This window comes from Lactuca serriola, chromosome 4 (assembly GCF_051521515.1).
Source record: "Lactuca serriola cultivar US96UC23 chromosome 4, Lser_US96UC23_V15, whole genome shotgun sequence".
NCBI lineage: Eukaryota > Viridiplantae > Streptophyta > Magnoliopsida > Asterales > Asteraceae > Lactuca > Lactuca serriola.
The window spans coordinates 395,240,861-395,253,427 of record NC_136411.1 but is presented as its reverse complement, the minus strand read 5'-3'; positions in this window follow the sequence as shown (position 1 = coordinate 395,253,427).

Sequence of the window (12,567 nt, the reverse complement as noted above, 5' to 3'; positions counted from 1 at the left end):
CTTGGAGATAAATTTATAATAAACATTTGACCTAATTTTTTTTTATAACTAACGGTTAAAACATGATGTACATCGAAGGTGAAGCTCAAGTGATGATCTTTACTATCTACAACATCACTTCACATAGCTTCGCTACCAAGTCTTCATACTTCACTTCTAATTTTGCTTGAAGGTTTACTTTTTTTGTTATGCTTCTGATCTTATCCATAGTTTGCAATTTCCTAAAGCTTCACCCAATCGACAACTTTATCAAGCATCCTCTCCCTAAGGCTTCACTTTGCTACCTAAGCTTCGCATAACAGCTTCAGTAAAAGATTCATCTCCATAGCGGCAATGTGGTTAAAGGGTGAATCAAACTCCACAACTCAAAACCGTCATCGCTAAGATAAGATTGCATGTTCCAACTTACTATGAATAAACACAAATAAGATATAAATATTATTTTAAGATAAGATAAATGTGTTTTACTCGACTTTATTTTACTAGGGGTGTAATTCGAGGTAAAATGTAAATATAGCCTTTAGTGGTATTTAGGACACCCACGATGCATTGAACTATATCTTGTTTAATGAATTCTCAAATCATCATTCTACTTTTTATAGAATTTTATCATTATTTTGATATGATGAATTAAAATTTATAAAGTTCAATGGAACATAATAGCATAGTTTAAAAAAACAATTATTACAAAACACTATTTATGACATATATTTAAGGATTAAAAAGTTTTATTTTTTCATTAAAGATTTCAATGGTCATTGAAGTTCATATGTATATATATATAGATATATAGAGAGAGAGAGTGTGTGTGTGTGTGTGTGTGTGTGAGAATGAGAGAGATAGAAAAAAAAAGAGAAAGAGAGAGAGAGAGAGGGAGAAAGAGAGAGAGAGAGAGAGAGAGAGAGAGAGAGAGAGAGAGAGAGTTAGGTTCATATATAATCTCTAATTATTGTGTGAATGTATGACAGATTCTTGACCAATCAACATTTAAGTGTAATTTCAGAATTTTATATAGGATATATCCCCTAAATAGGGATCAGTTATTTACTTTCCCTTAAATCACTCTTTCACCGTATTCACAACAATCGTAGGAAGAAGCAGATGGAAAAACCAAAGATGTGTGTGTCGGTCAACCCCCCTACTCCAACTCATGCTCCATCCATAATGATCATAGCATCCGTTGATCTTGTTCAATCACCTCCCCCTGAATATTAGTGGTCTGATTTTGGTATTGAAACAACCCTACATGTGCGTTTTTTTAGGGATATGACTTGTTTTTTATCAAAACTTGCTTCAGGTAATATATTTCTTGATAATTATCCCGCCTCTTTTTAATCATTTAGGATGCTGATTTGATCAGTTGGGATTTCATATGGTAATATATATCTCCTTTCTTGCTTGATGTCTCGATTTCATTATGATGACTGTGGTTAAATCTAGATTTCTCATTAATTATGATGAATCTCGATGTCTATCTAAATTTTTTTTCTTTTTGGTTTCTTTTTTAACCTTTGTCTTCTCGATTTAAGTCTTAGTTCTAGCATTGAAGTTTATTTTTGGATTAAATTGAAAATATAATGTTTTCAACTATATGGTGGATCATTGGGTTCTATTGGGTTTCATCAGTTGAGCAAGCATTAGTACATGACTCGCCTAACCTTTGTCTTCTCGATTTAGGGCTTAGTTCCTGCATTGAAGTCATTATAATTATTATTACTTTCAAAGTCAAAGGCACACATTAACTATGATATTCTCAAAGAATCTTGACATACGAAATCCAAAAGTTAAATCTGAATGATTTTTTATGTTTTCTGTAAAAAAATATTATTGCCAAATTCTCAAAGAATTTTGACATACGAAATCCAAAAGTTAAATCTGATTGATTTTTTCTACGTTTTCTGTAAAAAAATATTATTTCCAAATGTTTCATTAATAATATAATTCTTAAAGAATGTTATATGAAAATAAAGAATTTTTGTTTTACAAGTTTACAATCTAGGGAACACAATCTTTAATATTTTGTTTTACAAGTTTATATTTATGTCATTCTTAAAGAATCTGATAGTGGGTGAAACATCCAAAAATTATGTCCCAAAAATTTTATTTTTTTTATTTAAGTAAGAACAGTATTCCAAACATTTTCTATACATCCCAAACAAATAAAGTGTCAAACATCATGACGATCAGAGTATGTCACACAAGCACAATCTTTATGGTGTGTGCGATGCAGTTAATCCGAGCTCTTCCATTTGGAACCAAAAGTACCTAAAACATAAACTAAAAATTATAAGCATAAATCTTAGTGAGTTCCCCAAGATACCACATACCAGACATGTCACATAACGAGCCCCACCCAAAGAAATATGAGCCTCCCCACACTCGCATAACGGTCCCTGCCCAATGAGATATGGGCCCTGCCCACACTCACATAACGGGTCCCGCCCAATGAATCATATATATACAAATACATATTAGTATCACATAGACAACCAACATTTCAACATAATCAAACAAGGGTCGGTTTTGGTGCCTTAGACCCACTGAACCCGATGAGGAAACTCACCTTGAAAAGTTGAATGAAACGAATGATCCCTGACTGCTGGTCCTACAGCTCCCCGAGTTATCAGTTACCAAATAAAAGCTAATTAACAATGGGATTTACATCATTAACAAAAATTCCCTACATGGGTAAAAATATTACTTTACCCCTAACATAATTGGTCCAAGAAAGAACCCTAAACCATAATCCAATGGTCAAAAAGAGATAAACAATCAACAAGGCCCAACATATGGCCCAATTTCTAATTAGGCCCAATCCCTTTTCACGAGCCTTAGCCAAAGGCCCAAAAATGCTTCCCTAGCCCAAAGATTTGATTCCAGATGGCCCACTAATGCCCAAGACACAAACTCCATTAGGCAAGTATTTGACCCGGTTGTGCATGGTCCTTTTGGGTTGCCTTCACCATAGCAACTTGACTTGATGATTTATTATGAGAGAATAGATATTATTAATATATTATGAGAATAATATAAGGAATAATAATATTACTATTTGATTAATTTAAGTCATAAATTAATTAGTATTAATTTGGTGACTTAAAGAGATTAATTAAATAAGAGGGTATAAACTGTCAATTGTTTGATAGTTACACTTTAGACTGTAAATCCTTATTGGATAGAGGATGGACGAATTCTAGAAGCTAAGGATAGCTCAAAATCGTCCAAGACTTATCTATGGTAAGGATATGGATTGCTTTAAGGAAAGATTATCCAACTAGGGTTTAAGGTGAAACCCTTAAGGAGTCTACAAGTATAAATAGACCCTATGGGCAAGGCAAATCGGCATATCTTCTAAAGGAAAGAAACCCTGGCCGAAAATCTTCCCTCTCCTCTCTCTCAAATCATCCTCTTTGCTAGTTGGTGTTTGTAAGCCATTAGAGGAGTGACAATTGTGACTCTAGAGCTCCAAGATAACAAGATCAAACAAGAGATTCAAAGGTAAGCTTCTAGATTTGATTTTGTATTGTTCTTATACCTAATTAGTCATTAGAAGTCTTGGATTGAAAGCATGTTTAATTAGAGAAACCTAGATCCAAGCATTAGGGTTTTGCATGCGCACATAGGAAAGTTCTTATGGCTAAAACCCATCAATGGTATCAGAGACTAGCTTGGTTTCTATTAAATTGTTGCTTGATTGTTTGTTTCTTGCCTGCAAAATTCGAATTTTGTGTTTCTGATTCATGGACTCGGCGAGTCCCATGGTGGACTCGGTGAGTTGGCCTGACTCGGCGAGTCCCATGGTGCACTCGATGAGTCCGAGCGTCAGGAAAGGATAAAAACGGGGTTTTTTGGTATTTATCTTATGGAAACTTACCTTAATCATATTAGATCAACCCTAATCCGATTTTTTGATATATATGACTATAATCTTGATCTAATTAAAGATATTTATCAACTAATAAAATATTTAATTTCCTTATATGATAATTAATTAATTATTTTGATTAAATTGGTAATTATCTTGCAAGAAATCTTGAATAAATCAAATATGGATAATTAGGAAATTAGTTGTTAATTAAAATTATTTGTTATTTGATCCTCCATGTTTTAAATGTTTTAAAACTTGTCCTCAAGTTTTGAAATTTATGTTTTGTGATTAAAAGTTTTAATTTAGACAATTTAAATTTCAAACCCTAGATTTTAAAAGGTTTAAAATACAACCCTATACTAATATAATATTACAAGATTAATATATATATATATATATATATATATATATATATATATGTATAAGGTGGGTATAAGGTTGCGGCCTATAAAATGGCGCTTAATGGGTGTACACTCACACCCACCGCTTGCTTGATCGGTGGAGGGTCGTTAGCCGAACGGGTAGGATAGGGCAACCTCATCCTCTCATTAAAAGTATAATAGGAAATACAAAGTAACTACACATATTTTTTAAATTTCCCAATCTTAGTTACTTTAGGAAAAGTGAATTGATGCAATCCCATGAAATTACACTTTGCACCCTTGCTAAGAAGTTAGTGGAGCGTGTGTGGTTTACCGGCACACTAATTGGTTCTAAGAAAAGGTGGCAAAGGGTGATTCATTGTTTATCATAGTTCGATGGAGTGTGTGTGGTTTACCGGCACATCGAATAGGTGATTGTTACAATGAAGGCACCTGTAAATTTGCATGGTAATTCACACCCGCTTTGTGATCCTCGGTATCCCAGTCACAAACAAGAAGGGGCATATCGAGATTTAAACATGCCATTGAAAAGTTTCAATGAATCTCATCTAAACCTAGGAATTCTCAATGCATTTAGACTTAAAGTTAGGTTTTATGGTGGAGAATTAGTGAATCGTCATTCACTTACCTTCAAAATGTTTGCATGTTAGATTACAGTATCCCTTTTCTAATGTGTAAATATTGTTGTTGGATCCTAGCCCTAATTTTCTTATTGGGTGTTAATTAGGGATTCAAATTCTAATCTATCTTTGTCCTTTCTATTTGTAGATGTCGAACGCAAACAACGTTGCTGCTAGTTCATTCACTTTGATGAGCCTTTGTTAAAAGGTCACCTTCGATGGAACGAACTTTAGCGAATGGATAAGATACATTCGCACGATTGCTAGCTATGAGGATAAGGAGTATGTCCTCGATGAGAAGCTCGAGAAAATCAACCCTGAAATCGCTACTCCGGCTGAAATGACCGCTTTTGAAACTCATGAGCGTGATGCAACGAAGGTGCATTGCATCATGATAGCCACTATGAACTCCGAATTCCAAAAGTCCTATGAGGACATGTATCCGTATGAAATGCACCAAGACTTGTTGGAGAGATACCACCAAAACGCGAGACAAGAGCGTTATGAGATTTTCACTAACATGATTTCCGCTAAGATGGGTCATGGAGAGTCTCTTACCGTGCACCTGCAAAAAGATGCAAAGATATGTCGACCGTCTTCGCAAGTTGAATGTTGACTTTGGGGAAGACTTGGCGATCGACATGGTGCTTCACTCTTTGCCTCCAAGTTACAATCAATTTAGGATGACCTACCACATGAACAAAGAGGAGGTCACCCTAAGCAAACTCCAAGGTCTCTTGACGGTTGCTGAGAGCAACTTCAAGGACAAGTCTGTTGCACCAACTCCCAATCCACCCGCTGCTCCTGTCTTGGCTATTGGACAAGGAAAGGGAAAGAAGAGGAAGGCTTCGTCTAAGAACTATCGCAAGGTTAAAGCCCGAGATGGTGCCTCTTCTAGTGGGACCAAGTTGATCCTGCTAAGCCCTGCCCTAACCCAAAGGAGGCAGAGTGCCACCACTGCCACAAGATAGGACATTGGAAGAGAAGCTACCCAGAGTACCTGCAAGCCATCAAGGAAGGAAAGATCAAGCCGTCTTTTGCAGGTATATACACAATTAAATCTAAAGATTCATCTCATGCTATTTCTTGGGTTCTTGATACCGGTTGTGGTTACCACATTTGTTCTAATGTGCAGGGACTAAGAAGAAATAGGGATGTGGAGGCTGGAAGAATAAATCTAATCATGGGGAACAGAAGATCGTCGCCTGTGACCAAGATTGGAGTGTATTCTTTAGTACTTAGGAATGGTTTATCTTTAGATTTGAACAATTGTTGCTATTCGCCAGAAATGGCTAGAAACATCATTTCATTTCATGGTTTGTTTAGACAAGGTTTTAGATTTTCTTTTAATAATGAGAATGGTTCTATTTTGGCTTATCTAAATGGTGTCTTTTATTTTGAAGTTATACCATGTAATGGAATTTATGAAACTGTTATGATTGTTGATAACTTAGGAAATGATGTTTTGAACATAGATTCTTCCAATAGTATGGATAAAGCATCCTTGTGGCATTGTCGCCTTGGACATGTCAACAAGAAACGCATAGCCGAACTCCAAAAGGATGGAGTGTTGGAGTCATTCGACCTTAGGGAAGATGACACATGCGAGTCTTGTTTGCTTGGAAAGATGACTAAGTCACCCTTCGTTGGTTCTTGCGAAAGGGGTGAGGGTCTATTGGACCTAATACATACCGATGTATGTGGACCGTTTAGATCAACCACGAAGGATGGGAACTGCTTCTACGTGACTTTTACCGATGACTATAGTAGATATGGGCATATCTATTTAATCAAGCAAAATTCAGAAACTTTTGAAATGTTCAAAGAGTTCAAGAATGAAGTGGAGAATCAATTGGGCAGGAAAATCAAGATGCTTCGATCCGATCGAGGAGGAGAGTACCTAAGTCTTGAATTCCACCATTATCTCAAGGAGTGTGGAATAGTTTCACAATTGACTCCACCTAGGACACCACAATTGAATGGTGTGGCAGAAAGGCGTAATCGAACCTTGTTGGACATGGTTCGCTCTATGATGAGTCGTGCTTCACTATCAATCTCTTTTTGGGGGTATGCCTTAGAGACTGCCGCCCATATCCTTAACCGAGTCCCTACTAAGAAGGTTGCCAAAACACCTCACGAGATGTGGACAGGGAAAGCTCCGTCGTTGGCACATATCAAGGTTTGGGGTTGTGAAGCTTTCGTAATACGAGATACTCACGACAAGCTCGAACCTCGTAGTGAGCGATGTATTTTCATCGGCTACCCGCAGAAATCCTTTGGATATCTCTTCTATAGACCGAAGGACAATGTAGTCTTTGTTGTGAGGAGAGGAGTTTTCCGAGAGCGAGAACTCATAGGCCAAGGAGACAGTGGGAGGCAAATCGAGCTTGAAGAGATTCAAGAGTCGATAGATGAAGGAACCTCTACCGCTGGCACTCAACCCGAGGAGGAAACTCCGGTTGAACCGATTGACGTATCGTTACCTCTTAGACGTTCCGAAAGAGTTAGGTTTCAACCTCAGTTGTATGGTTTTCACATTACTACCGAAGGGGACACGTATATTAGTGATAGTACACTAATAAATCTTGATGAACCTAATAGCTACAAGGAAGCCATGGCAGGCCCGGAGTCTGCGAAATGGAAAGAGCCAATGGACAGCGAGATCCAGTCCATGTATGACAACCAAGTTTGGAATTTGGTTGATAATGTGCCCAGACGTAAGACCGTTGGGTGCAAATGGATCTTCAAGAAGAAGACCGACGTGGATGGAAAAGTACACACGTATAAGGCGCGATTGGTTGCAAAGGGCTTTACTCAAACTCCCGGAGTTGACTATGATGAGACCTTCTCACCAGTTGCGAAGATAAAGTCTATTAGAGTGATGCTAGCTGTTGCCGCATTTCATGATTATGAGATTTGGCAAATGGATGTCAAGACCGCTTTCCTTAACGGAAAGTTGGCTGAGGATGTTTACATGGCTCAGCTAGAGGGGTTTGTGGATCCGAAGCATCCGAATAGAGTGTGTAAGCTTGAGAAGTCCATTTATGGACTTAAGCAAGCGTCTCGCAGATGGAATCTTTGCTTTGATGAGAAAGTCAAAGAGTTTGGATTTGTACAAAGCGAAGATGAATCATGTGTATATGTCAAATCCAGTGGGAGTATAGTAAGCTTCCTCGTTCTATATGTCGATGACATATTACTCATAGGAAATGACGTCCCGACTCTGCAGGAGGTTAAGTCCTGGCTCGGGAAGTGCTTCGCTATGAAGGACCTCGGAGTGGCTTCCTATATTTTGGGAATAAGGATAGTAAGAGAGAGAAGTAAGAGACTAATAGGACTTAGTCAGAACACTTACTTAGAGAAAGTACTAAAACGTTTTAGTATGGAGAACTCAAAGAAGGGAGAATTACCGATACAAAGTAATGCCAAGTTGAGTAAGACTCAAAGTCCGGGTACCGAAGCTGAAATAGCAGAAATGAGCCGAGTACCATACGCTTCCGCAGTTGGCTCAATCATGTATGCTATGACTTGTACTCGCCCTGATGTAGCCTTTGCTTTGAGCATGGTTAGCAGATATCAAGGGAATCCTGGCAGAGCTCATTGGATTGTTGTGAAGAATATCCTTAAGTACCTTCGGAGGACGAAGGAATGGTTTTTAGTCCTCGGAGGGAGTGATGACTTGAAGGTGCGAGGGTATAGTGACGCCAGTTTTCAGACCGACAGGGACAACTACCGTTCGCAGTCGGGCTGGGTCTTTACCCTGAATGGAGGAGCAGTAACTTGGAAAAGTCCAAACAAGAAACCGTAGCTGATTCAACGTGCGAATCAGAGTACATTGCAGCGAGCGAAGCGTCAAAGGAGGCAATATGGTTGAAGAACTTCATTGGTAATCTTGGAGTTGAACCCGCCATAAAGGAGCCCATGGAGATTTTCTGTGATAATGAAGGAGCGGTTGCCTTGACCAAGGAACCGAGGGATCATGGTAGATCTCGACATATCGACAGAAAATATCACTTTATTAGACATCGTGTAGAAGAAGGACAACTCGTAGTGAAGAGGATATCATCAGAAGATACCCCAGCAGATCCGCTTACGATGGGACTGAGTAGGGTTAAGCACTTGCAGCATGCTAGGAGTATTGGGCTGAAGGATGATATTAGCATAGATTAGATAGTATTAGAAACGTGTAATAGATAAATGTAATTAACATTTGATGATTAAATAAAGGAGTTTTATTTATGAGTAATGTTACTGTCTTATGTTAATTGTTTAACTATTGTTTCACTTTGCATGTTTTGACTTCCAGAATAATTGAGTTTATTAAGAATAATCGAATTATTCAAATTGTCCACAATCGTTCATATGTTGGAAGTAGATATGAATGAAGATTGTCATGAATCGGTGCGTAGATTGTCTGAATGGTATTAGACATAGCAAAAGATTGTTGCGACGTTCATGAGTGCTTATGAACTGGTTTTGAGCATTGGAACAAACCCGCGCTTGCTGGAATCACCTTATGGAATATGATATAAAAAGGGTGATCGCAAGACGATAATATCATATAGTCTTAAAACCTAGATATATGGTTTGTTATTTGTTAATTGGTTGTACATTGATAATGCGAAAACACATCAGTAACTCGGTGTTATAAAACGCATTGTTGTGTATAGTTGATTAATGAATAAGTGAATGCATATAAGTCGAAGTTTATCTGTGACTTTTATCCTAAGAGGTTAAAAGTAATATCTCGGCCGCTCGATGATTTGATTTGACTTATGTGTCGGGCCCGGTCAGAACTGAATTGATGTGTTCGATTAAGTTCTATGTCAAATAAATCATAGATCGAGAAACCTAAATGCTTGACTAATCATTCCATAGAATTGTCAGCATGATATCTAACAGAGGACTGTACGATCCCTTATCTAAAGGACAAGATTGATCAGAGTTTGACAGCGTCTTTGAGAGCTACAATTGCAAATCGAATTGTACTTGTGCATTTAGTTACTAGACTTATCCAAGTGGGAGACTGTTGGAATAGTGTCTAAGGCTGTAACTATATTAGGCAAGTATTTGACCCGGTTGTGCATGGTCCTTTTGGGTTGCCTTCACCATAGCAACTTGACAGAATGATTTATTATGAGAGAATAGATATTATTAATATATTATGAGAATAATATAAGAAATAATAATATTACTATTTGATTAATATAAGTCATAAATTAATTAGTATTAATTTGGTGACTTAAAGAGATTAATTAAATAAGAGGGTATAAACTGTCAATTGTTTGATAGTTACACTTTAGACTGTAAATCCTTATTGGATAGAGGATGGATGAATTCTAGAAGCTAAGGATAGCTCAAAATCGTCCAAGGCTTATCTATGGTAAGGATATGGATTGCTTTAAGGAAAGATTATCCAACTAGGGTTTAAGGTGAAACCCATAAGGAGTCTACAAGTATAAATAGACCCTATAGGCAAGGCAAATCGGCATATCTTCTAAAGGAAAGAAACCCTAGCCGAAAATCTTCCCTCTCCTCTCTCTCAAATCATCCTCTTTGCTAGTTGGTGTTTGTAAGCCATTAGAGGAGTGACAATTGTGACTCTAGAGCTCCAAGACAACAAGATCAAACAAGAGATTCAAAGGTAAGCTTCTAGATCTGATTTTGTATTGTTCTTATACCTAATTAGTCATTAGAAGTCTTGGATTGAAAGCATGTTTAATTATAGAAACCTAGATCCAAGCATTAGGGTTTTGCATGCGCACATAGGAAAGTTCTTATGGCTAAAACCCATCAATATATATATATATATATATATATATATATATATATATATATATATATATATATATATATATATATATATGATATTGATCCGGTAAGATATTTTTTTTCGACTTATTTTTTTGATGAACAAAACAAATAAATCACCAAATGAATCAATAATAACATGATTCACCAAAAAAATTCCGAAAAAACATATCGATAATTCATTTTTATGATGATTTTGTTGATATTCATTAAAATTGTCATAAAAGTGAATTTTTTTTCTTGATTTACCTAAAAATGAATCTTGAAGGTGTTTTTTTCAGAATTTTTTCTAATGAATCATCTTACTTTTGAATCATCTAATGATTCATTTCATTTTTTTGCTAAGAAAATATGCATATAAAAAATTTCTTACCTTCCTAGCAAAATTTTCCTTCTTATTTGATCTTGACTCTCTCTCTCTCTCTCTCTCTCTCTCTATATATATATATATATATATATATATATATATATATAGAGAGAGAGAGAGGAGGGTTCAATTGAGAAAAAAAAAAGTTGAGAATGAGGGAATCATTCTCAGCCAATCATTTTATTTTTGTTGCAAAACCTCCAACGTACCGGCGGAAATGGGAAAGGACTGCACATGTGTTTTCCAACAAAACATATTTCCTAAAACTATGCTAACCATTACCTTAATATATACAAAAACATAGTTTTTTTCGTTTTTTTTTAATTTTTAGAAGCTATTTTTATCAAAAAATTATTTTAAATATACCAAAATTTATGAATTTTTATTCTCTACAAATAGACATCCATATTGATATAGTTTTAAGATAAAATAAAAAATTTATTTTTTTTATATTTTCAGCTATCGTTATTCATAACTGAATAAAAATGCATCAGATTTTATTAAAATACATTCGTTATTCACTTATGAATAAAAAATATGATTTTTTTTACAATTTAAGTATCATTTATATATGAATATAGCATATAATAAACATAGTATATTCATATTTTAATATTGGATGATGCATTCACTTGTGAATATTAACATAGCATATTCACTTGTGAATATTAGATGGTATATTCACTTATGAATATTAAATGATATTTCATATGTGAATATTATATAATATTACATGGTATATCACATGTGAATATTACGTTGTATATTCATTTGTGAATATTAGATGATATATTCACTTATGAATATTATACAGTATATTCACATATGAATACTACAAGGTATATTCACTTGTGAATATATTCACTTATGAATATTTGAAGGTATTTTGACAAATATATATAATTTTTATATGTTATTCACATATGAATAACATACAGATTTGCATATTTGTTAATAATCATATATTGATTCAGGTGAGAAAACATATTCATATGGGAATATGACGTGGTAATTTAGTTTATGCATTTCATCAAACAGTTGGAGTGCATACAAGTTAACTATTTTTAAAATGTTAAAAACATCAAGTTATCAATTCCAAATCATCATATACTTCCGATTTCGACTTCAGATGCGACATCCTATGTCTGATCGATTTCTCATTTTGATTTTGATTTCCGAAAATCCGATTGGGAACCTGTGGGTACCGATTCTGAGTCCTTCAATGTCGACTGTGACTGCAAATCCAGAATTCTGATTCCAATTTCATGAACAGCGAAGAAATTCCGGTTTAGTTAAAGAAATCTGGATGATTATTGAAGGTTGGAGGAAAATTTTTTATGATGAACGAACTGTTATCGAATTCTCTATAGTTACGTATTTGATATTGAAGGTTATTAACATATTTACAAGTTTGTCACTGTGTCTTTTTATGCTTAAATTAAATGAATGGCTGAGAATGATTCTTTCATTCTCAACCTTTTTTATTTTCTCAATTGAACCCATCTCTCTCTCTCTCTC